Source organism: Gopherus flavomarginatus, chromosome 9 (assembly GCF_025201925.1).
Source record: "Gopherus flavomarginatus isolate rGopFla2 chromosome 9, rGopFla2.mat.asm, whole genome shotgun sequence".
NCBI classification, from domain to species: Eukaryota; Metazoa; Chordata; order Testudines; family Testudinidae; genus Gopherus; species Gopherus flavomarginatus.
This window is the reverse complement of record NC_066625.1, coordinates 85,405,622-85,426,374: the sequence shown is the minus strand read 5'-3', so window position 1 is coordinate 85,426,374 and position 20,753 is coordinate 85,405,622. Positions and strand designations below refer to the sequence as shown.

The window sequence follows — 20,753 nt, the reverse complement described above, 5'->3', positions numbered from 1 at the left end:
TAAAAAAAATATCCTTAAGAACATAATGTAAAAGTGGCCATACTGGGTCAGAGCCATGGGCCATCCAGCCCACTATCCTGTCTTCTGCCAGTGGCCAATGGCAGGTACTTCTGGAATGACCAGAACTGGGGCACTGGAGTGATCCATCTCTTGTCGTCCAGTCCCAGCTTCTGTCAGTTGGAGATTTAGAGATACCCAGAACATGGGTTGGTTCATAGCCGTTGGTACACCTATCTTCCATGAGCTTATCTGATTCTTATAGGAACCCAGTCAGCCTGAACGTGGACTGGGATCAACTGTGTATTAATATCTGCACTTAAATAGGATCAGTTTGGTAGTGTACAGGTGCCAACAGCCCTTGAAGGGTGAGGCAGGTAAGTCTAGATTTGAAGACAAACTCTTATCTCTCTCTTTAATTCCATTGCAGTTTCATTTTTTTCCCATCTCATTAAAATATGTAATTTCCTGCATTCTTGATACCGTCTCAAGGGTTAGAAACAAACAAGGAAGTGCAGACTTTTTTTGGTCTCAGAAGGCAACCTATGGCCACTAAAGTTCTTGCTTATACTTTCTCTTCCTGTTTTTCTTTCTTGTCTCATTCCATGTGCTTTTTTTCCCTCTTCTTCTTCTTTGTTAGCCGTGCACCCATAAGGAGTCAAGGACTGCAAATAATCCAGCTTGTAGTTAACCTTTATCTGGTTTCCCATCTGAATGTTCCAGAGACTCCACTTAGGATTCAAAGAGAAAGTTCAAGGATTTTGCAGAGCTGTGAGAATGCAGCTTCTCTATTCTGTTTTGCCCATAAACAGATGTGGAATTGAATAATGTGCAGAACCAATTTTCCTCTATTCCCCCAGAGGAAGAGTTGTTTTAAAACGTGACCTTGTGCTCTATCTCTAACGTACAGCTTGAGAGCAGGCCACTGCTAGCTGGGCATTGCTCCTGCTCTCCTGGTAGAACATCTCCTTGCAGTTTCCATTGGAGGTAGTATTCCTCTTCACTGCCCATCCTAAACTGTTTGTGATAGCTGTGACCAACAGCTCACCCTCGGCCAGAAGCAGCTGCATTATTGGGGAAAAGGATTTCTCTTTCTCAGCCCCCACCCCTGGCTGAACAAAACCATTTCTCACTCAGGGTGCTAAACTGCGCTGAAATATCCTCATTGCTGTCTCCAGTCTTTAGAAAAACAGTGGGGTCCAGGGCCAAGATGTTGTCTGGATTGGGGCAGTCCAAAGATCAAGGTTCTAGTCCTGTCCTATGTGCCCTTGGGCTAGTCACTTCAGCTGTTCATGTCTCTTTCCCCTCACACCCTTGCTCTGTCTTGTATGCTTAGTTTTTAACTATGTGGGGCAGAAGCAATTACTATATGTCTGAGCAGTGCCTTGCTAAAGCCTCCTCCCACCCCATCAGCTACTGTGTTACAAATAACAATAATAAAAAGGTAGTGAGCTTACCAGCTTGTGTGCTAGACACTCCATTTGAATCCACATACTCTGTATTGCACATCAGCAGACAAGTCTGTTTTAAAAGCTGCCCTCTGGATCAAAGTGTTTCATTTCCCTGCTGGAAAGTGAAATCTAACAAGCACTATTGTCTGGCTAGCTCCATGTGCCAGACCCCAATTACATTACAAAGCACAGAAGCTCCTGGCTCCTGTTGATTAACAGAACATGGTCTGTGAATGGATCCTGTATCTTCTTCCCCTAATGTGAGCCTACAGGCATCCACTCCACTGAATGCTAAAGTAGGTATAAAAGAAATGGAGCCAGTAACAATGCATGACAGCACCCAATAGGGCCAGGGGTCCAAAGACACCTTCCTAATTCTGGGGACTGCCTTTTTGTTCTGTTTGCACAGTGCGTGGCACACTGGCATCCACTAGGTGCTACCGTAATACAAATTAATAATAAAGGCAGGGGGCATGACGTAAAAGAATTGTAGAGCCAGCTGGTAGCTAGATTTGTGGGGTCAATGAACACCAGCCCACTGGTGTTCTGCTAGCACCCCTTTCCTGCTCGCTCTGGGTTCATGGAGCATACAGGGATCTGAGTTGCACGGCTGTGGAGCGTGTAGGGATGACTGTGTGGATTCCTAGAACAGCTGGATGTAGTGTTTTGCATCATGATTTCAGCTCATTTTGGGATATTTGGGAATCAGTTTAACTTTGCAGCTTTGTTCCTTGATAGTTCCCCTCTCAGCCTCCTACCGATCTTGCCAGGTACTCCTGGGCAATGCACTTCCACGCAGAGTCCTGCACCTGTGTGGTACCCATCCATTAGCCTTTTCCTTGCTCTCAGCAACTGCGACCTTGGCCAGACCTACAGTAAAAAGTTAGGTTGACCCAGCTATGGTGCTCAAGAGTGTGAAAAATCCACCCCCTTGGGTGACACAGTTAAGCTGACCTAAGCCCCGGTGCGGACAGCACTACGTCCGTGGAAGAATCGCTCCCACCTCTCGGAGGTGGATGAACTACTGTGATGGGAACACACCTCCCAGCAGTATAGTGAGTGTGTACACAGCAGCACCTCTGGAGCTGTGCCACTCACTGGAGCATTTCCAGTATAGACAAGACCCTAGTTGGGCATGGCAGATCTGGCCTTCAAAGTTCCCATCTACCTGCCCATTCCTTTAGGGAGCCAATCCTATTGGGGGGCAGAGGGGCAGAGGGAGACAAACTTTCGAGCTAAAGAAGAGCTCGCTGTAGGTTCAGAGCTTGGTGTGCTCTCATCCTGGGCCCCACATAGCTCCGCCAACACTGCAAAGAACACCTGGTCCTTCTTCTGAGCCACAGTTTGAGGAGAAATGGTTATAACAAGCAGCTCGCTGCTCATTCCTCTTCACTGCTGCTTCCTCCCATCTCCCCAGGCCCTGTGGTGGAAAATGAAGGCCCATGGCACTTTCCCAGCTCTCTGGGTTGTTTCAGACACGCTGGAGAGCTGCTCCACCCTCCCAGCCTGCCCTGTTTAAGCACTTGAGAAGCAATCCCACAGGGAGTACACACCCTTGAGGCAATAGTGTTTCTTATCTATCTTCCAGTGCTACAACACCACTCAACCTGTTAGCCAACTTTCTGGCCACAAAATCCCCATGCAGCCAAATATCTTCCTGTGTGAGATCCCTGAAACGCCTGTGTGACGTCTCCTTTCAGTGATTGTTTGCAGGCTGCCCGGCTGAAGTGGCTTCTATCTGTGATTGAACGCACCTTAATCAGACTGCTCCAGTGGTCTAATAATGTGCTCTCCCCTGCTTCCCACAATGAGTGCAGGCCCCTCCGAGACAAAGCCAGGCACCAGGATGGTAGTTTTTGAGATGCGGTGCCAGTCTTCCCGTTGTTGTTGCTTTCCCTGCAAGTGCTCAAGGCGGGGGTATGTGTGTGTGTGTACACTCACGTGGCTGACTCAGTAAAACCAGCTCTGTGTCTATTGCTGACTAAAATCCTGTGCCATGTAGGTGTGGTCCTAAGGCTCCTGGCAAGCAGCTGCGGCACTGATAATGCCAGTGCAGTGCAGGCGATTGCTGTGCAGTGCTGATTCCCGCTGCTGCTTACTCCTGATCTGTGCCATACTTTCTGTTTCACACTGGGCCGCTCCTTGGAGAAACTCAGGTAGGAAGGACCTGGGAAGAAGTGGGAGTGGCTCGCAGTGATTGCTCTGATGTGCCCCTGGGAAATAGGATGGTCATGGTGAACAGTGCTGGGAAATTGTGCCTCCTCCCCTTCAAATGATCTGACTGCTGCCCCGCGACTTCCCTGGGAAAAATCTGCTCAGCCTAGAGAATGACAGGGCCTAATGCTAGTCATCGGTTCCCAGCACTCCAGCAATACAGATAAAAGGATGACAGTAATAGCCCAGTAACTGGCCTCAGCCTGCTCAGGATGGGTGCCAGTGGCTGAAGAGAGCCCTGAGGGGAGGGAAGGTCTCTAGGGGAAAGGCAAAGGGATGCAGCTGGTGGGAATACATTTCTAGCTGCAGGAGGGCACAGTGGTGGGTGGTGTGGGGAGCAGGGAGGGCACGGGTGGGTGGCACAGGGGTGGGTGGCACTGGGCACAAGGAGGGCACTGGGAGTGGGTGGCACGGGGTGGGTGGCACTGGGCGCAAGGAGGGCACTGGAAGTGGGTGGCACAGGGGTGGGTGGCACAGGATGCAAGGAGGGCACTGGGAGTGGATGGCACAGGGGTGGGTGGCAGGAGGGTGCGGTGGTCGGGACAGGGAGGCCTGCAGCAGGATCTGACAGTGGACGGCATGGGAGTGGATGGTACAGGGGAGTAGGGACGGGAGGATGGTGGGGGGGTATGGCAGTGGGTCAGAGAGGTATGGCAGTGGGAGCAGGGAGGCTCTGGGCTCTGGGCAGATGCCATAGCAGGAGTGAGCGAGTGAATTTTCGAGCCTCAGGAAGGGTGGCAGGTGAGGGCTCCAATGGCGGGCGTGGGTGCAGGGTCTGGACACACTACCGACACAGACAGGGCTTCTGAGGAGCTGTCAGGCCATCAGTGAAATCGAGCCTCTTGGTTTTCCCCTGTTATAATTTGTCCTTCGGTCCCACGACGTTGCGGGCCCTGTCGGAATGCATCTCACCAGCTTCCTGCACGCCTGCTCATTGCATTGCAACCCATGCAAACCCCCCCTCCTCCCCAGGAATTTTTAAAGAGGTGAAATACCAGCTTCAGTTGCCGTAGGCTGGAGCAAATACAGCCTGGCATAGCAGCACATGCACTCAGACATCTTGATGTGTTCCTCTCCACTGGGTGCCCTTTTCCCCCTTTGGCTACTCAGTTTGCTAATTCAGAGTTGGAAGGCACCCTGTGCACAAGAGGGAATCCCTGCGCTCTGATCTGCATTGCTATTAGAGCGCTGGGACCTGCGGACGCTTGGCGGTCTGGGCCATGCTGAGAGAACAGGTGAGTTGGGACATGTGCCTCAGCTCATTGCTCAGCTGGGTTCAAAGTGAATTTTAAGAAGTGGATCCTAACACCTCTACTAAAACCTGCATTGAACAAGGATAGTCCAATGAGTGACATCATAGAAATGTCGGGCTGGAAGGGACCTCAAGAGGTCATCTAGTCCAGCCGCCTGCGAGGAGGCAGGACCAGGCAAACCTAGACCATCGCTGGCAGGTGTTTGTCCAACCTGTTCTTAAAAATCTCCAGTGATGGGGATTCCACAACCTCCCTTGGACACCTGTTCCAGAGCTTAGCTACCCTTATCAGCTATATCTACACAGCAACGAAAAACCCACGTCTGGCCTGTGCTAGCCAACTCCAGCTACTGGGGCTCAGGCTGTGTTTCACTGATGTATAGGTTTCTGGGACCCTCCCACCTCGCAGGGTCGTAGAGCCCATCAGCACTGGTGAGGCCTCAACCGGAGTACTCTGTCATACTTCAGGAGAGATGCATATACATTGGAGAGAATCCAGAGGAGAGCAACAAAAATGATCCAAGGTTTAGAAAATGTGACCTGTGAGAACAGGGCCGGCTTTCGGAAGTGTGGGGCCCAATTCAAACAGTTTCGACGGGGCCCCGGCAGGGGTGACTTTAAAAAAACAAACAAACCACTTGGGGCTTGTACTCACTGGGCGGTGCTCCGAGTCTTCAGTGGCACTTTGGCAGCGGGTCCTTCACTCACTCCAGGTCTTCGGTGGCACTGAAGGACCTGCCGCCGAAGACCTGGAGCGAGCGAAGTACCCTCCGTTGAAGTGCCGCTGAAGACCCGGAGCGCCGCCGGGTGAGTAAAAATTAAAAAGGCGCCTCTAGCCAGGGAAGGGATTCTCACTGGGCGCAGGGCCCTCTTAGGCGTGGGGCCCAATTCGGGGAAATTGGTGGCATAGGCCTAAAGCTGGCCATGTATGAGGAAAGGTTAATAAAAATGAGCATGTTTAGTCTTGAGTCAAGTCCCCCCTCAACAGTCTTCAAATATGTTAACAGCTGTCATCTAGTGAACAGAGATCAATTGTTTTCCATGTCCACTGAAGACAAGACAAGGAGTACTGGGTTTAATCTGCAGGAAGAGAGATTTAGGTTAGACATGAGGAAAAACTTTCAAATTAAACGACTAGTTAAGCTCTGGAATAGGCTTTCAAGGGAGGCTGTGGAATCCCCATCACTGGAAGTTTTCTAGAGCAGGTCAGACTAACACCAGTCAGGGGTGGTCTAGGTTTTCTTGGTCCTGCCTCAGCACAGGGGGCTGGACTAGATGGTCTCTCAAGATTCTTTCTATAAGAACAGCCATACGGGGTCAGATCAATGGTCCATCTAGTCCAGTATCCTGTCTTCCAACAGTGGCCAATGCCAGGTTGTATGAAGTTTATGGAAAGAATCACTTCAGTGGGGGTTGGGTTGGGTTGGGTTGGGAGTCTCCACTATTATAACCCTTCCCTTTGTGATCCGGATGGAGTGTGTGTGTGTGTTTGTGTGTGTTTCACTTCTAAAGGCCACTGAGGTAAACTTGGCAGGAGTTATCAGACAGACCTTATACAAGTTCTTTAAGGCATAGACCAATTTCTGTTCAGTCTCTGTACAGAACCTAGCACCATCGGGTCTCAGCCCATGACTAGGACTCCTGGGCTCTACCACAATACAAATAGTAAATAATAATTAATATTATTTGTTAAGGTCCTGTAATGTACAGGGCTCTCAGTGAAGGCTGGCCCCTAACTCACTTACCGCCTAATACACAGCACAGAGAAGATGGGATGCGCAGAGGAAGAGGTAACTCGAAAGGCTTTTTTAGTGTAATTGTTCAAGTGTCAATGATTGCATAGCCAGGTAACCCACGCACTCAGGCTCCTGGGCCCCTCCAAATATATGCTTGCATCAGACAGCAAGATATGGATTGGGTGCTGCTGGTTCTCAGAAATTCCAGACAGCTGGGTAAGCGATCTTCTCTCACCTGTTTAATTACCGGGTGTCTTTTGGGCCCATGTACACTCCTTCTTGGGCAGTGTCCAGAAACGTTTCTCAGGAATTGATTTGGAAAGCTGTTTCAAGTTAACAGCATTGTACTACAGGTTTTGCCACTTTCACACCCAGCTCAAGCTCACTGTCCAAAATTTATCACCTCAAACTCATGTCAAAGTGTGCTCTTGAAAGCCGGGCTTGGCCACATCCCCAGGCTGTCATGTAGACAGGGCCTTTCACGCTACAGCAGGCAGCAGGATCTTCTCAAATATAAGCCCGTTTGAGCATCAAACCAATATCCACACACTGTCTGGAAGTGGCACCACAGAGACCAGACAAAGAGGGTAAACCTGGCTTTCAGCAGACTTTTGGATGCTTCTGTTGACTGAACATTTTGTAAGTTACACACTTTTGGAAAGGTGAATGTTTTACCATTGACTCTTGACTGCCAATCTTTAGATATGTTACAGTTGCTAACATACTTCTGAGGAGAAAGACTTCTCTAGACTAAAACATCAAAGAATGTAGCACAATGTTTTAGAGGTGAACTGCAAAGTTGGGGGGAAATGGATTTGTGTGCTTATTTTTGTTTGTGTGTGTGTGCTTTTTTATCATGTTATAAGCAAGACCTGAAAAGTTTTGGGTTGTGGGGTGGTTTATTTTTTTAAATTTTGTTGTTTTTCTGTGTTAGAAATGCAGGTCCTGTGTAGGCTTGGAAGACTCTATGGTGTAGAAGTAGTGATATGATGACATCTAGGGTAACCAGATGTCCCAGTTTTATAGGAACAATCCTGATATTCAGGGCTTTGTCTTACATAGGCTCCTATTACCCCCTACCCCCATCCCGATTTTTCACACTTGCTGTCTGGTCACCCTAATGACATCACAAAAGCAAATAGAAGGGGAAGGAATTTTTAATTGCTGTGTAAAACTTTATCTTGCAGCTATTTAACTCCTATATCTAATGAATAATTTGGAGAAAGGTAAGCTTTGTTAAAAATTCTGAAGCCATCTCAATGAGTCTTTGACTAGCAACCAGTGCCACGTTTAATAACACTATCTTAGGGCAGGCTGAGGTGTTGTCCTTCCCCATTAACTGCTCTTAGAGTCCTGCTTCCTACCACACTTATCAAGACTAAGGCCTGGTCTATACTACAGACTTAGGCTGATGCCAGGCAGCTTACATCACTATAACTATGGAATGTCTGCTCTTAAATTTCACTCCTGACGACGTAACTACATCTCTACGCTGACTTAATAACTCCACCTCCACAAGTGGCGTGGAGTCACGGTTGATGTAGTTAGCTCGATGCAGTGTCAGTATAGACACTGCGTTGCTTACGTCAACAGTTACTGGCTTTCAGGAGCCATCCCACAATGCCCCACACTGACAGTACAATCCATACAAGTGCTTCTGGTGAGGATGTGCACCGCTGACTCAAGGAGCAAAGTGTAGACACACACAAGTGATATAATTACTGTGATGGCTGTATGCTGACGTAACTCCATTTAATTTTGTAGCGTAGACATGGCCTGAGGCTGTGTCCATGCTGTGCCACAGTGTGGACTACAGGGCCATGAACTGCAGAGCGCATCAAATTGTTGCACTCTAACTGCCCTGGGAAGACGCTGTTGGTGTGAATGAAAAGGTACAGAGTTAGCATTAACTTAGTCCTCATTCAGACAGGACTATGTTGACATGAACTAAGTTCCCTTTAGTTTAGTGCTTCTCAAAGCCGGTCCGCCACTTGTTCAGGAAAAGCCCCTGGTGGTCCGGGCCGGTCAGTTTACCTGCTGCGTCCACTGGTTCGGCCGATTGCGGCTTCCACTGGCCGCGGTTCGCTGCTCCAGCACAATGGGAGCTGCTGGAAATGGCACAGGCCGAGGGATGTGCTGGCTTCTGCTTCCCGCAGCCCCCATTGGCCTGGAGCAGCGAACCACAGCCAGTGGGATTCGCGATTGGCCAAACCTGCAGACACGGCAGGTAAACAAACCAGCCTGGACTGCCAGAGGTTTTCCCTGAGCAAGCGGCCCTGCTGGTGCAAACTGCTTTAGTTTGCACCAGCAGTGTCTGCACGGGGCAGTTGGAACACAGCCTGCTACTTTGCACTGCAATTCACATCCTATAGTCCGAATTCCAGGGCCATGTAGATAAACCCAAACTGTACAATCCTTTTGATCTCAGATGGGAATTCGGTTTGCATATCATTTGCAGAATGGACCCCATGTTGTATAATTCCAAGCCCATCAGAAACTACCAATTCAAAACTGTTTATGAGTTTCCCACTTTGAATAAAGTTTTGAAATGGTCAGAATGTCCTGTTTCGACGTTTTCAAAACAAAAAGTTAACTTTTTCAGTTCAAAATGCCTTTTTGTTTAGAAATTTGTTAATTTATAGTAAAAAACATTAATTTATTTAAAAAGGTCAAAATTGAAATGATTCAAAATGATTGAAACTATGATTTGACTGACCTGATCCAATTTCCCCTCCTCCTGCCAGATTTTCAGATTGAAAAAAAGGTCAAGATTTTGACGTTTTGTCCTGATTCAGGCAGGAAATTTTTTTCAAAATATAAGAAATTTTCATGCCACACGAAACCAGTTTTCAACCCAACTCTAACAGTGATACTTCCTTTCTCCCATCTTTTGTCTGTCTCGTCTACTTGCAATGGAAGCTTTTTGGGGGAGAGGCCTGTGCAGCACCCAGGACAATGAAGCCTCTTTCTCAGTTGAATCCCGTTGTTGCTAGCATATTACAAATAATACATTATTGAAGTTTACAACAAAAAGTGAATGGTACAAATATTTATTGTAGAGTGCAACGTTGCTAATCCACTAATCCTCACAAGAACTGGCAGCCTCTTCCCTCTTCTAAGCAACGATTTGAGGTGAAGGCTCATATTCCTTATTTTTCTCACAATACGTTGTGATACATTTGCTTTCATATTATAAAGTAAGGTTGCTGATAATTAAACAAAACCACACATGTCAAACTATATGGACAGAGTCTGTCTTGTGATGTCTCAGTTTGCCTTTGTTATTGTTTGCCCCCCATACTCTCATGAAATGGTTCTATCCATCATTGGTGTGAATTGCTGAGGTTCTATTGCTCAAAGACGCTACACTAAGGACCATTAATTTGACGCATCTCAGAAATGCTCTGTGGGAATACTTAATACTTTATTTTGCTGAAATGTTCATGTCTTCTACTGGGGAAAATTGGAACGAAATATTTGGCTTGGGACAGTTCAACCCCAAATTGGAACATTTTTGGTTTGTTGAACAGAACCGAAACATTTTTGTTTCAAGTCAGTTCCGCATTAAACTGCATGTCCCTATGGTGACTCATGGGAGTTGCAGATCAAATATTTTTTGCCCGCAATTTCTCCTATGGGCTGGGCTATATGTCTCATGATGCACCGTAGGCAAAAGCAGTTTAACACAGAACTAACTTGCAATGAAACATGTTGACTTTTCCAAATTAAAACTTTTTTGAACTTTTCTTCTAAAAAAAACAACAAAAAAACCAACCCCCCCCCACCAAAAATATTGTATTTTGATTCTTTAGCCTGTTTTGGGACAGAAACCAGTGTGACAATCTTGGAGTTTCTCATAGAATGGAAATTCCAATTTTCATCCAGCTCTAGAAGACGTGTTACAATACATATGCTACTCTGGGTCACAGCTGTTCTCTAAAAAGTAAAGGGAGAAACATTAGAACCGAATTACCAGAAGTGACCAGTGCTTGTGGGTGCCTCAGTGTTTGGGTGTAAATTAGCCCCCATGAAGGCATCTAAACTAGGCATCTAAAATTACTAGACAGTCTTGAAAATGTTGGGCTATTGTCTATGCTAGACTTTTCTCTCCTTAACATTTCCCATTGTGCTGCCACCAGTGGTAGCAACAGTGATCGCCGTAATGTAGACAGTGTAGTATTCAGATACCAGGGTGAAGAGAACCATGTAAGAACCTAATTAGATAAGGAGTTTCTGGTGTTTAAACCACTATGTCACCAGGATACTCTAACACTATAAATATTGCTACTCAGGTGGAGCTTCGTCAGTGCAGAAACAACCCAGGCTTGGTGTGGAATAGCTCTGAACCCTCTTCTGCTCCAGACCCAGCAGACCCTGGGCACATCAGAGAATCTGCCCCTGAATGTTTAGTTAATGCAGCGTCCCCAACCCCAAGTGTTCCAAAATCAGGAGTCAGTCCCCCACCAGTGCACCAGATTGCCTTAAAAATCATGAGATTAAAAAAAAAATCAGTTTCGGGTTCCTTTTATCTTCTTCCTGGTTTCTGAGAATTTAGGGGGGAGTCACATTTTTAAGCATTTAACCCCGAGTGCTAGAAACTTTTTCTCTTTCTTTTTTAATGAAAGCTGAGAGTGTGTTATAGTCACATGATGCCGAAAGCGGGGGCTTTGAGTTTGGTTTAAAACAGCAAGTATCACAAAACCCACGATCAAATTTCAAGAGTTGCCAACCCTGCTAATGCTTTATTATAAATCAGCCTCTGAAGGATGCTATAAACAATATGACTTCAGTTTAAGAACAGTGTGTGTTTGATCTGCTTTAGCGTCAACATTTTCCTAGGTGGAGCTGCTTAGTTGCAATGAGTCATGTATGTACCATTTAAAGCTAGTGAGAAATGTTTTTGTTGTTTAATAGCACAGTTTGATACCTTCTTTAAAGTAGGACGTGGTATAGCCACATCAGTTACAGACCTTTTTGTTCAAAGGTTCTACCATAAGAGCACATGTGAAAAAGTAACATCTTTTGGCAATTAAATCAAGCAAAATAATACCTGGTCCCAAAGTCTTAGTGGTACACAGCCTTAGTGAGTTCTGTAGACCACATACCAGTATGTAGGACAGCACAGTGGTCTTAATTCATATCTGATTCTGTCACTCCATTCGTTTTCAATGACCCTATATCAGGAATGACTTTGACTCATTGCTTCGTAGCAGAAGAGCACATTACAGCTTTTATTACTTGCATGCCAGGGGGATGCTGGATACGTTTGGGCAATGTGATGAGACATTAGGGTACATGACCCTGTTTCAAACAGGAACTTCTGGGTAATTGAGATTCAGAAAAGTGAGGCTCTACTGAGTTGAAAAAAGGCTTTTCAGGGTAAAGTGGAGAGTAAATCTTTTATGTTGCTTGAGTGAAAATGAACAAACAATTAGGCTGGGATTTACAAAGCCACACTTGGGATTGACATGCCCAGCCCCCATTGCAATTAATGGGATGTGTGCATCTGAATCCCCTTGGAGGCTTGGAAATCACATCCTTAATAGATAGGGCTATTCTGATGTGCCAGATGTTACCATCAGGGCTGATTTCATATGTGGCCTCTGTTTTTGGGGGGCACTGTTTTGTCCCGCAGTTATAGCCAAGTCCTACAGTTGGCTGAGTATCCTCAGTTCCCAGCAAAGTCATAGGGTGTTTGAGAGTGCTTAGCACCCTTCAGGATCAGATTTTAATTGTGGGCACAAATGCTACCATTTAGAGTTGGGATTTTTCAAACCTGCCTAGGGGGGTTAGACACCTATGAACAGCAATTAGTAATGGTTGAACGTCTAGCTACCTTGACTGTGCCTACAGACCAGAGAGTGAGGACTTGTGTTGACTACAGGTCTCAAACCCAGGGCCACAGGGATTACAGGAGCAGCCACACTGCAACTCTCCACCTGGTAGCCTGCCGACAATAGCTAGCCCAGGACCCAGGAAGCCCAGCCCCAGTTTGAGGCTCCACCCCTACATCCCATTGGCAGAGCCTCAGAGCAGCTGATTGGCCTGCTGCCCCCTACTTAAGCAACAGGAACAGGAAGCTTTCTGAATAACAGCTGCTGATCCCCTAGCCTGACCTGATCCAAACCTCTGACTTGTGGTTCTGATCTCTGGTTTGTCTCCTGCTTCTGATCTTCTGGTATCTTGACCCAGCTGACTCCTGACTGTGGACTCTGGCTCTGACCACTAGGTATAGTTTCCCATGACCTGGCCCTAACAAACTTGTTTACACAGGAAAATTGTCCAACAGAGTTACTTTGGAATAGCTCCCCATTTGGCCACTGTATTCCAGAATAGCAATTTTTTTTTAATTCCAGAATAATTACTCTGCTTTAGAAATACACTAATTATTCTGAAACAAAGTGACTTTTATTCCAGAATAGAGTGTCCACAGGGTCGCTATTCTGCAATACTGTAGTTGTTCCAATCAATTTCACTGTGTAGACAAGTTCTTAGATGTTGAATCACTAATATTTGCATGCCCAGTTAAAGGTGGGAGGAAAACTGCCTGATGTGACAAGTCCTCCTGTAAAAACAGAAGCTGGGCTTGAAAATCAAGACATCGTCTCGGACTTTCTGTGATCTCAAGGAGACATCTCCTTGGTCCCATCAGGGTCATCCTAGGCAGTTCTGTTTGCTGAATGATTTCATGGTGAATACTGAAGATGTTGCACTCTGGGATTTAATTAGGATATTTCTTACCGCAAGTGGGTCAAAACCATAATTAGCTTAGGAGGAAAAATAGAAAAATCCCTCTCTAGAACTCTGTCCCAGAGCACCCTTATATACACTCACACATGCACTGCAGCTCCCTGCCAAAACCAAGACTCTCCTAAAACAGGGGATTCAAAAGTGGGTTTTAATAGCCAGCTACCAAAAAAAAAAAAAAAAAAGAAAGTTAAATTTTTATATGGTTCTGCATCTAACTGGAAACTCCTGATGTAAGACTGAGGTTTGTGTAGAGAATATCTTATACTAGTTCTCTCCCTGGCTCTTAAATGGGCTTTTATAGCTGAAAGTTATAGATACAGTACTTTTTTTCCAAGGCTTTTTACAGCAATTAAAGAAGTTCAAGCAAATACACAAACCTCAGATCCCAGAAAGCTTGCCAATTGCTTTGCTGTTAGTGCAGATTCTAACAGCAACATTTGTTCTCCTGAAGCTACCCTAAACAAGGAGTGTTTTACATCCATAAATAGTTGCTTTTGGAGACAGGTGGGCTGCAGCAAACTTTATTTTTCTGGAAACAGCAAATGCATTATGCAGGGAGCAGTTTCCAAGGATGCCCTCCATACCCTTTGTAGGAAGTCTGTGCAACTCTTTACTGCAATGCCAGTTTTTAAGTTGCATGAGCGACAGTCACAGCAAGGATGTGTTGTTGCATTTTCAATTGGCTGTCAGCATTTTATTTTGAAATCATTAATGTTTTGATCTTTGCATCCCTCCCCCATCTCGTCTCCCGTGTATGTTCATGTTGCCTTGAACTTGTCTGGCTCTAGCTGAAGAGAGGCATTCTGACAATACAGCATTCTTCTTTACACAAGTGCCTGGCCAATGCAGAAATGAAAATAACCACAAAGTAGAATTGCAGCAATTGACGAGAGAGAGGAAGCTGGTATTCTCTTTCCTTGCAAGTTCCAACAATGCCCTTTGAGATGTCAGCTTATCAAGCCACAAAAAGAAAAGTGTTCAAACAAAAAGCAAAAATAATCTCCCAAAGCACACAAGTTCAGTGATAAGGTTCAACAGCTGTCCTTAATGCATTGTGTTATGCAGGGCCGGCTTTAGGACCTGCAGGGCCTGATTCAAATACCCGGCAGCGGTCAGGGTCTTTGGTGGCACTTCGGCAGCAGGGGGTCCTTCACTCGCTCCAGACCCCCTGCCGCCGAAGTGCTGCTGAAGACCCAGACCGCCGCCGGGTATGTAAAAAAAATTAAAAAGGCGCCTAAGGCATGGAGCCCTCTTAGGTGAGGGGCCCGATTCTGGAGAATCGGGGGAATTGGCCTAAAGCTGGCCCTGGTGTTATGTCGGTTACAGTAACTATAATGAATGACCAGAAAGGGTTAAGAATCCTACAGGATAAATGGCTCAAATTCAACCCTTCAAAACATATGAGGAGATAATATTTGTGGTTTTGTGTATTTACATGTATATTGGTAGAAATCAACAATGTAATCAAATAGCCCCTGTCTGTGTGGTATTCTGTTACTTCGGAGATCAAAAGAACATCTTAACATTTAAATGAACTATAAACATAGGCTATCACTGTGTTCATCTCTCTTTGAAGTATATAGCAAATCATCTGCGAATGATGGAAAAACAGGCAGTTGTTTTATGTTAATCTGTGTGAATAATTAGTGGGTGATGCTTAGGAAATGAGTGTCCATCGTTTGCCAAGGGACTCCAACCTGTCAAAGAAGGCCTGAAATTGTATAAAGATGTTTGGGTCCCAATCCTTTTTATCTTAGATCTGCTTAAGCTTCATCAGGGGAGTTTGGATTGCAAGATTTGAGATCCCAGTCCTAAACTGGAACACATGAATATGATATTGGATGTTGGACTATAATCTATGGACTAAATTCTAAAAGAACTCTTTGCAACTACAAAGCTCTCCATCTCTGCTATGAATCTGAAGCTCAAGATTGTGCTTAAATCTGTATGTATATTGATCTTTTAACCTATACTCTCTCTTTTCTTTTTAAATAAATGTTAGGTTAGTTAATAAGAATTGGTTGTAAGCATGTATTTGGGTAAGATCTGGAATATTCATTAACTTGGCAGGTAATGTGTCTGATCCTTTGGATTGGTAGAACCTTATTTGTATGATGAATAAGATTTTCATTAATCCTCATCATATCTCACTTGGGTGCCTAGGTGGAGGCCTGAGGCTGGTTACTTTAAGGGAACTGTGCTGTTGACTTCTGAGTAACCAGTGAGGTAATAAAGAAGCTATTTTGTACTGGCTTGGTAAATCTAAGTATTGGAATATCCACCAGCTTTGCGGATTGTCTGCCCCATTCTTTGCAGTTTTCCCTAATTGAGTAACCTCAACTGGCTGCCCTGGAATTCTGGCAGGGGTGAAAATAGCACAGATGACTTATTGGTATGGGGCCCGGCTTTAGGTCCCTGGAAGGGCGGGGACTCAGGTGGAAGGGCAGGAACTGGGGGATCAGCCTGCCCAGCCAGCCCATCTGCGCTGCCTGGCCCACACCACCCAAGGCTCCAGTGGCCATTTAAAATGGCCCGGGCCTCCAGCTGCTGCTGTGGTAATGGTGGCAGCAGCCAGGAGCCCTGGGCCATTTTAAATTGCTGGGCCCTGGGTCAGCTGCCCCTTTTACCCCTACCATCGGCGGCCCTGCCAGTCTGGTCACTTTAACAATGGCTGTGCACAGGCCGGTACCGGTGGCCACTTCTTACCAGTACAGCCATACCAGCCCGTACCATCTCACTTTCACCCCTGTATTCTGGTCACAGTAACTATGATACAATATGGAAGATCAGTGCTAAAACAGCATCCATTAACGTTTCTACATCAGGCAAGGAGGGTCTGTTTTAAACCTTAAGGCAGGCATAACTAATGGCTCCCGGAGTCAAAGGGAATTGTATGCATGCATTCTTCAGACATCTGAAATGTCTTTGCTTGCCAGGGCTGGGAAAGGGTTATCAAGTTTTTAATCTACACATATATAATTCACTTGTTATGAGACTGCTGTCCCAGTGGGTGGGATTACATCTTACCCTAGGTCAGGGGTTCTCAAACTGGAGGTCGGGACCCCTCAGGAGGTTATTACATGGGGGGTCACAAGCTGTCAGCCTCTACCCCAAATCCCGCTTTGCATCCAGCATTTATAATAGCGTTAAATATATCTTTAAAAATGTTTTTAATTTATTTTAATTTATAAGGGGTGGGGGTGGGGTCACACTCAATGACTTACTATTTGAAAGGGGTCACTAGTACAAAAGGTTGAGAACCACCGCCCTAGGTTTTGTTTCACACTCTCTGTTAGTGTATGGTTGCAATGTGATGCATTTCCTGCTATGGATCTGTAGTATGAAATATGCTTAATCACATGGTGTATTCTGCCTGGGTGTGTATATTACTCCCGTTTTGGCTTGGTCTACATATGAATTTTGTATCAGTATAACAACCTCTGTGAGAGGTGATTTTTACCAATGGAGTTGTACCGCTACAACCCCTAGTATGGACACAGCTATACTGGTATGAAAGTAGAATGAATTATATTGTAAGAATAAAAAGGATTAAAGAAATGTTTTCTGTACCTTTAAGCAAAATTGTTGGAATGTTGCAATTCAGGTGTCAGGAATACAGACATTAACATAGAACAATTGCACCGTTTAAGGGCAATTGGTGAAGTATTAGCCTTAGATCGATAACAGTTAGTAAGGAAATAGGATATGCATGCTGTGCCCCAGGCGAATTTTACTGTTTTGCTTTCTTTGTCCCTTTGTCTAATTCCCGCTCTTTTATCTGTATAAATAAGACTGTTTGGGCCTTGCATGGCCACTCACATATTCTGAATGTTATTGGCGAGCGCTGCGCTAATAAACAGAGTGGTCTGACAAATTGTGAGTCCTGATTCTAACTTTGACAATTCGGAGGGTCCACCGAGATTGCAACCGTCTTCACTGGGTCTGTGTGATTCCTGACCATTTTTGTAGGACAACCGTGGCAGCCGGCACCTGGGCACTTGGCCCAAGCGGTCCTCCACTAGAACGGAAAGGCACACGACCACAGTGAAGTCTACGCCATCAAACCTGTTGGTTCCCACTGTGTTCTGGTAGGGATCCCTGGATCTGACATCAGGAATCTAGTCAGGTAATTATTTCTGTGTTTTGTCCGGACTGAGGTCTGTCCTGTCTCTGTGTCTATCCGTCCTCCCTGTGGAGCGTTTGAGTCTGGGTGCTGTCTCCGTCCGGGGATCGGCCGACCAAGGGGTTCCTCTCCCTGCGGTCTGAGTGAGTGAAATCTGCACAATCGCAGCCGCACTGCACCTTGGGTAAAACCCTTAGTGTGAAAGCAAGGGCGATTGAGGCAGTAGCCTGTGGGCTCCTTTTGTGTGTTGCACTGGGCATCGCTCTGACGAACCCTAATTTCCTTCTTGTGTGATTGGTGTGTGAAGTCCTCCTGTATGGGTAACCAGACGTCTAAGCCGGGGCAGTTCCCTAAAGGAACTCCCGCTCATTTTATATATTTTAGGAAGGGTCTGGACTCCTGTAAGTTTCTGGAAAAATGGTCTAGGCTAACTCAGGGAGATCCCAAAACTCACTGGCCACTGTTAGGATCTTGGGACAAGGATCGAGTAAATGTCTTAAAAGACAAACTCGGCCAATCTAAAACTAAATTGGCAAAAGGAGAGGTCGATTGTTTCATGCAGTGGTGGAAAGAGGCAAATTGTAGATGGACAGAATCGAAACTTGCCTCTCTCAAAGATTCAAATGATAAGTTAAAAGCTTTATTGGAAACCTCCTCTCCCACCACTAGACCGAGCGCTCCCCTTTACCCTGTTCTCCAAGCAGACCCCCCTTCATACTCCTGTCTCCGGGTGGGAAAAGACGAAGAAAACCCTTTGCTAGATTCCGGGGACGAGGATGAAGAAGACGCATTAATTGGCCTGGCAGCCTTGCATCAAATCAATAGACGGCCACCCACACCCCCAGCTCAGGAACAACTGTTACCAGATCTCCCAGATCAGGAACGATTCCCAGAGATCTCCAGTTCAGACCCATCCGGATCATCTGGTACTGCCGAGGCCCATTCCTCTGGACTCACTCTGCCTCGTAAAAGCTCACGCTTGGGCCTTAAAAATATCCAGGCTCCCCTCCGAATCCTGCATACTAGGGGCCAGGACAGGGGTCCCACTTGGAGCTATAAACCCTGGACTCGCACTGAGCTCCTTTCAATTGTAAAAGGCTTTCCAAATCCCCGAGAACATCCTACCAAATTTGCAGAGGAATTTATGTTAGTGTGTGATACCTATGAACCCTCTGAGGCAGACCTCCTGCAGCTGTGCAAGCTACTTGTAACAGCCCCTAGTGAGCATGAAAAATGGCTCACAGCAGCAGATTGGCTCACTGCTGACCGCCACTCTACTTTGCCAGACACTGGTCCTAATATCCTAATGCTGAATACCGAAAAAAGTGTAAGGAACGAGCTAAAAATCTATTTGAAGCCATCCCTCGGGTATGGACTCCTAAAACCAACTGGATGGCCATGAATGGCTGTAAGCAACGACAAGGAGAAAACCCGGGCGACTATCGCAGCCGGCTAACTGACATTTTTCTGCAACATTCTGGTACACAGCAACCAGATACAAATGGACAGGGCACCCTGGCTAGTGCATTTGTTAATGGCCTCCTGCCTGCTATTGGCAATCTGCTAAAATGAATAAGTGTTGGATGGGAGACCGAAACCGTGGACAAATTGCAAACAGTGGCAGAGCACTGCCAACGTACTTTAAAAGGAAAGGAAGAACAATCAGCTCAGCAGTTAATGGCCTTGCAAATACAGCATTATTCAGGGCAGGGCAAACAGTACCAGGGACGAGGAAAATTCCAGGGACGGGGACGTGGTCGAGGGAGGGGACAGGGAACTGGATTTTCAGGTTATGGGGATGTTTGTAATTACTGTAAACAGCAGGGACATTAGAAGAATGAGTGTCCAAGCCGGCCTGGTAACTCTGTGAACAACCAGTTAAACCCCCTGCCAGCACAGCCAGTCAGCCCCCAGCCTTACTTTGCCCCACAACGACGGAACACCAGGAAACCTCAGGAAATTTTAGCCCATTTACTACCTCTCACTCCCATGGGTGAGTGTGTGTTAACTATCAATGATCTTTCTCGCCCGTTCCTTGTTGATACGGGAGCTTCGCTCTCTGCAGTTCGTACTACCGACCTGCCTGAGGTTCCCCGCTCCGGAAAAACCATGTCTGCTGTGGGCATTACAGGAGTCCCAACTCCTTATCCCCTTTCAAAAACTCTACCGGTCCAGGTTGTTCCCCTTTCTGCGGATCATGCCTTCCTTCTCTCTGATTCCACTCCGGTAAACCTTTTGGGTTGGGATCTGTTATGTAAGCTTGGCTGCACCATATACTGTTCCCCGGATGGGGTCTATTTACGAATTCCCCAGTCTTCCCTGAGTGATTCTGTAGCCTTCCTGCTGTCTGAAACATCCCTTTCTACTCCGGTCCCTTGTTGCCCACTGGTTCCGTCCCTTGAGCACCTAATTTCGCAGGTCCCATCCTCTCTGTGGCCAACCCATCCCTCTGAGGTGGGCCGCTTAAATACTGATCCTGTCTACATTACTGTTGATTCTTCCAAACCCCTGCCTCGCCTATCCCAGTACCCTTTACACCCTGAGGCAGAGGCTGGCATTGCTCCGGACATAACTGCCCTGCAGGAGCAAAGTATTATTGTTCCCTGTTCCAGTCCCTGTAACACTCCTATCCTCCCCATTCGAAAAGCTGATGGCAAATCATGGTGATTTGTTCAGGACCTTCGAGCCATTAATCGTATTGTCATACCCGCTTTTCCTGTTGTCCCAAACCCAGCAACCATCCTGGCTTCTATCCCACCAGCTGCAACTCATTTTACTGTTGTTGATTTGTGTTCTACTTTCTTTTCTGTTCCGGTTCACCCTGACTCCCAGTACCTCTTTGCCTTTTCCTACAGGGGACAGCAATATACATGGACCACGCTCCCTCAGGGGTATACGGAAAGTCCATCTTATTTCTCCCAGGCATTAGCCCGAGATCTAGCTGACCCTTGTTTTCCCATCTGGGTCCACTCTAGTCCAATATGTAGATGATCTGCTCCTCTGTTCCCCCTCGTTATCTGCCTCAGAAACTGATTCTTTAGTGCTCCTTTCTGCCCTAGCAAACAAAGGTCACAAGGCTTCTCGCTCTAAACTACAGCTCTGTCAAACCTCTGTCACATACCTTGGTTTTCTCCTCTCCCTGGGTTCCTGTACGCTTTCTCCCACCCGCGTCCAGGCTATCCTTAGCTTTCCCCGACCTTGCACTCCACGCCAGATCCGAAAATTTTGGG

General features: G+C 46.3%; 1 long non-coding RNA gene across 1 annotated transcript in view; it reads left to right on the top strand.

Annotated features, from left to right (window-relative positions):
- Nucleotides 1–3,514: 3,514 nt before the first annotated feature.
- LOC127058088 (uncharacterized) overlaps nt 3,515–20,753 on the top strand; it is a 30,180-nt gene continuing 12,941 nt past the window's right edge. The window contains exon 1 of the long non-coding RNA XR_007776284.1: nt 3,515–3,604. This is a non-coding gene — a long non-coding RNA (uncharacterized LOC127058088). The remainder of the gene's footprint in view (nt 3,605–20,753) is intronic.